The sequence below is a fragment of the Carcharhinus amblyrhynchos genome, chromosome 28 (genome assembly GCF_965287045.1).
Source record: "Carcharhinus amblyrhynchos chromosome 28, sCarAmb.v2.hapA, whole genome shotgun sequence".
Taxonomy (NCBI): domain Eukaryota; kingdom Metazoa; phylum Chordata; class Chondrichthyes; order Carcharhiniformes; family Carcharhinidae; genus Carcharhinus; species Carcharhinus amblyrhynchos.
This window is the reverse complement of record NC_137351.1, coordinates 3842521-3848520: the sequence shown is the minus strand read 5'-3', so window position 1 is coordinate 3848520 and position 6000 is coordinate 3842521.

The following is a 6000-nucleotide window of genomic DNA, read 5'->3' as shown; positions in this document are numbered from 1 at the left end:
CCATGACCAACAGAGCTGTAGGTCATTTGTTTCTACAGCTGTGCACTCGCCGTAGCTTCATCAGAACACTCTGCCCTCAGCTCCGGGGTGGCTGCCTGGTGGTTTGAGTCAGTCACAGGAACAGTAAGGGTCCAATCTGTAGGAGGGTGAGACACAGAGGAGGTGGCAGCTGCACTGAGTCAGCAGAAGGAACACACATACACACACACATACACACACGCTGACAGACTCATGTACCATCGCTGCGGGAGCCACAAGAGCAGAACACTGAGCAGATTTGGTGAAACTTTAATTTTGATCAGCGTTAAGAATGAGCTGAAGAAATCAGAATACCAGCAACTAATGCAACGCTGCTGGAGGTTTACAGACTTCTTGTAACACACAGTTGATTTGCCTCTAGCCCTGCTGTGAGCCTGAATTAAAGCTTCACAGGCAACACTAATAACCCAGTGATCTGTCTCCAAGGTCTCAGGGGTTTAGGCGATTTTTTTTTGTGTGGGGCCGCATGAAGATGGAATTGGGAATGTTCCTGTAAAACTGATGATGAGGCGGGTTCGTTGTTAATACAGAATCCCTCCAGAGCAGAAGGAGGCCATTCAGCCCATCGAGCCTGCACTGACTCTCTGACAGGGAATCTTACCCAGGCCCTATCTCCATAAACTCATGTATTTACCCTGCTAATTCCCCTAACCTACATACCTTGGGACACAAAGGGACAAAGAACAGTGAATAAGGAAAAGTACAGCACAGGAACAGGTCCTTCAACCCTCCAAGCTTATGCTCCAACTAAACAAAAAAGAACCATCTGCCCTTACTCGGCCCATATCCCTCTATTCCCTCCCTATTCATGTAGCCATCCAGATGCTTCCACCACCTCCTCTGGCAGCGCGTTCCAGGCACCCACCATTCTCTAGGTGAAAAACTTCCTCTGCACATCTCCCTTAAAGTTTCCCCATCTCACCTTGAACCTGTGCTCCCGTGTAATTGACACTTCCACCCTGGGAAAAAGCCTCTGACTATCCATCCTGTCTATGCCTCAAATTTAGCATGGCGAATTTCCCATGACTAATCCACCTAACCTGCACATCTGTAGAGTGTGGGAGGAAACCGGAGCACCCAGAGGAAACCCACACAGACGTAGGGAGAATGTGCAGACTTCACACAGGCAGTCAACCTATGCTGGAATCGAACGGGGGTCTCTGGCATTGTGAGGCAGCAGTGCTAACCACTGGGCCACCATGCCCCAAGGACCACTTTTTGTTCCACTCTTATATCCAATCTCCTTAAAGAAGTATCTCCCTCATTCATTCATGAAGGAGCTGGGGATAAAAGTGAACAGGTGACAGAGAGGAGGGAGAGGCAGAAGGATGGAAGAGATGCACAGGAATGGGAGTGGAAGGAAGCAAGCAGGACGGGGATTGAGAGGACAGCCTGAGGAACCAGGAGAGGGATGGCAAGTTTGCAGAGCCATGGGTAATAGGTTGAAATTGGTTATGGATTTGTCTCTTGCCAGGGTGGCACGGTGGCACAGTGATTAGCACTGCTGCCTCATAGCGCCAGGGACCTGGTTCAAGTCCCAGTTTGGGTCACTTGTCTGTGTGGAGTCTGCACGTTCTCCCCATGTCTGTGTGTGTTTCCCCGGGTGCTCCGGTTTCCTCCCACAGTCCGAAAGACGTGCTGATTAGGTGCATTGACCTGAACAGGCACCGGAGTGTGGCAACTACAGGATTTTCACAGTAACTTCACTGCAGTGGTAATATAAGCTTACTTGTGGCTAATAAATAAACTTTACTTTTACTTTTTTTACTTTACTTAACTTTCTCCTGGAAGTTTACAATGTTGACTGCGATCACGAGGGTAGATTTTTCTTGTAACTGCAGCTTTTGAGGTCAGGAAAAAAAGAGGAAAAACCTCCAGAAAGTTAGAAACTTGACCCTGTTCCAGTCATAGAATCTTACAGTGCAGGAAAGGCCCTTTGGCCCATCGAGTCTGCACCAGCAATAACTAATCCGTCATCAAGGAGGAAATAGCGAGGCATCTTGAGGGGAACTGCTTTATAGAGCAGACGCAGCACGGTTTTGTTAAAGGGAATTCGTGTCTGACAAATTTACTGGAGTTCTATGAGGATGTGTCTAGGGCGGTGGATAGAGGAGAGCCGGTGGATGTGGTCTTTCTTGATTTTCAGAAGGCGTTTGACAAGGTACCTCACAAGAGGTTATTGCAGAAGGTAAGGGGGCATGGAGTTGGGGGTAGGGTGTTAGCGTGGATAGAGGATTGGTTGTCAAATAGGAGGCAGAGAGTGGGGTCAATGGGTGCTATTCGGATTGGCGGATGGTGACTAGTGGAGTGCCCCAGGGTTCGGTGCTGGGGCCTCAGCTATTTACCATTTATATAGATGATCTGGAGGAGGGAACCGAGTGTAGGGTGTCGAAATTTGCTGATGACACCAAAATTGGTGGAAAGGCAAATTGTGCGGAGGGTGGGGAGAGTCTACAGAAGGATCTAGATAGGCTGGGCGAATGGGCCAGGAAATGGCAAATGGAATTTAATGTTGGCAAGTGCGAGGTGGTCCACTTTGGTAGGAATAATGGTAGGAAGGATTATTACTTACGTGGCGAAAAACTGCAGCAGGCGACAGTGCAGAGGGACCTCGGGGTCCTTGTGCATGAGTTGCAAAAACCCAGCTTGCAGGTGCAGCAGGTGGTCAGGAAGGCGAATGGGATGCTGGCCTTCATCGCGAGGGGATTGAGTATAAAAGTAGGGAGGTCTTGCTGCGGCTGTATAGGGCATTGGTGAGGCCGCAGGTGGAGTACTGTGTGCAGTTTTGGGCGCCATACTTACGCAAGGATATTTTGGCCTTGGAGGGAGTGCAGAGGAGGTTTACTAGGCTGATGCCGGAGTTGAGGGGGTTGAGCTATGAGGAGAGGCTGAATAAATTAGGCTTGTACTCGTTAGAGTTTAGAAGAATGAGGGGAGATCTCATTGAGACGTATAAGATGATGAATGGGATGGATAGGATAGAGGTGGAGAGACTCTTCCCGCTCAGAAAGGATAGTAGGACTAGGGGGCACAGCCTCAAGATAAAAGGGGGGCGGTTTAGAACGGAGTTGAGGAGGAACTTCTTCACTCAAAGGGTGGTGAATCTCTGGAATTCTCTGCCCGTTGAAGTGGTGGAGGCTACCTCGCTAAATATTTTTAAGACGCGGGTTGATGGGTTTTTGATAAGAGAGGGGATTAAGGGTTATGGGGAGAGGGCGGGAATGTGGAACTGAGCCACAACAGATCAGCCATGATCTTATTGAATGGCGGGGCAGGCTCGAAGGGCTAGTTGGCCTACTCCTGCTCCTATTTCTTATGTTCTTATGTTCTTATGTTTATGTACCACTAAAGTTGCACTAATCCCATTTTCCAGCACTTGTCACATATCCTTGAACGTTGTGATATTTTAAGTGCTCATCCCAATACTTTTTAAAGGTTTTAAGGTTTCTGGCAGCCACCACCTTCCCAGGCAGTGCATTTCAGATTCCCACCACCCTCTGAGTGAAAAAAATGTTTTCTCAAATCCCCCTCTGAACCTCCTGCCTCTTACCCGAAAACTATGCCCTCTCGTGGTTGACCCCGAACCAAGAGTAATGGCTGCTCCCTTACCACCCTGTCCATTCCTCTCATGATTGTATACACCTCAATCCTGTCCCCCCTCAGCCTTCTCTACTCTAGAGAAATCAATCACCAAAGTCAGCTAAGCAATCTGACACAAGGGTGACACCACTTGTGCATCTTGTGTGTAATGGTACACTAGCCCTGAGCTGTCTCAGTAATGAGATACAGTGCTGGACTGCCTGGTTCATTTACAATTAATTAACTGGTCCGCAACTCATCCTTGTCTCTCCCAAAAGGATAAATTAGATCCTACAAAGCCTTTTCTCATTTCCCTGGGAGCAATAGATCAGATTTAAGAATTCTTTCAGTTTACCATCATTTATTCATCAGTTTTACCCCAAAGTGTATACATATTGACCAGACCCCTAGATCTTCACTGGCTTTGTGAAGAGAATGGTGAACTCAAAATAAAATGAAAGGTGTTTGATTTTCAGGTTCGAATTCAAAGGCCTCACCGTCCACTTTCTGTCTCTCTGTCTTGGTCTTTTCGGCTTTAGTTGCCTTTATCTTTTCTGTTTCACTCTCTGTTTCTGTCTTCCTGTCTGTCTCTCTGTGTGTTGCCTCTAGTGTTTTTAGTGATCTTTTGGATATCTTCATATCTGATTGGAAGTGATCATATTTAAGTCCCTGAATCAATTATTGAGAGTTTTGAGAGTTAGACATGCACATGCGCACACACACACACACTCAGAAGACTAAGGAAATTGGCATGCCAGCTATGATTCTCACCAACTTTTACAGATGCATCATAGAAAGCATTCTTTCTGGTTGTTATGGCTCCTGCTCTGCCCATGACCACAAGGAACTACAAAAGGTCATGAATGTAACCCAATCCATTAAGCAAACCAGCCCCCCATCCATTGACTCTGTCTACACTTCCCACTGCCTTGGCAAAAACAGCCAGCATAACTGAGGACCCCACGCACCCTGGCCATTCTCTCTTCCACCTTAATCTGTCGGGAAAGAGAAGTCTGAGGTCACGTACCAACTGACTCAGCTTTTTCCCTGTTACTGTCAGAGTTTTGAATGGACTTACCTTGCAGTAAATTGATCTTGCTCCATACCCTAGCTATGACTGTAACACTACATTCTGCAATCTCTTGTTTCCTTTTCTATGAACGGTATGCTTTGTCTGTACAGCACGCAAGAAACAATACTTTTCACTGTATCCCAATACATGTGACAATAATAAATCAAATCAAATGAAACACACACACACACACACACACACACACACACACACGCACAATTTCTCACATCTTGACAAGGTTCCTCTTGTCCTCACGTTCCATCCACTGGCCTCTATATTCCTCGATAATCCTCCACCATTCCTGTTCCATCCGGTGCAGTGCCAGCACCAAACACATCTTCCCCACTCCCACCTTTCAACATTGAAAAGCGACCATTCCTTTTGTAACATGCTGGCCCATTTCTCAGACCCACCCAACATCCCCTTCCTTTCCCATGCCAGAATTCCACGCAAGCGCAGGAGATGCAACATCTACCTTCTTATCTTCCCAACTCTTTCCCCAATCCGTCCCTTCATCCAAGTCCCCAAAGTCCCTCCCAATGGAAACAATGATTTACTTGGAATTCTTCCAATTCAATTCATACTGCTCCTGATGTGATTCCCTCTGCACTGGAGAAGCCAATCACAGATGCGATGGCTAATTTGTGGAACACCTCCACTCAATCTGCAAACATGACCTTGATGTTTCTGTCTTTAACCATTCACCAGCTCTCTCCAATTCCAACCTTGGCTTGCCCCAGTGTTCAATGAAATCGCATCCATTCTCCGCAGCCTCCTGCAGTCAACAATTTTTAGATCATAATCTCTGCTTCCATTTTGTTTCCTGTTTTTTGCTTGGATTGGGTTGTCGCATTTCTTTCTTCATAGAATCCCAACAGGGCAGAAGGAGGCCATTCGACCCATCGATTCTATACCGATTCTCCATCACAGTGCTTTACCTAGACCCTCTCCCCTGCCTTAGCCCTGTAACTAAAATGTCCAAAGATGTGAAGATTAGGTGGATTGACTGTGTTAAATTGCCCCTTAGTGTCAGGGAGACGAGCAGGGTAAATACACGTGATTATGGGGATAGGGTCTGGGTGGAATCATTGTCAGTGCAGGCTCAATGGACTGAATGGCCTCCTTCTGTGTTGTAAAGAGTCTATGATTCTAACTCTACACATTTACTATGGCTAATCCACCTAACCTACATATCTTGGGACACAAAGGGGCAATTTAGAATGGCCAATCCACCTAAACTGCACATTTTTAGACTGTGGGAGGAAACCAGAGCCCCAGAGGAAACCCACACAGACACGGCGAGAATGTGC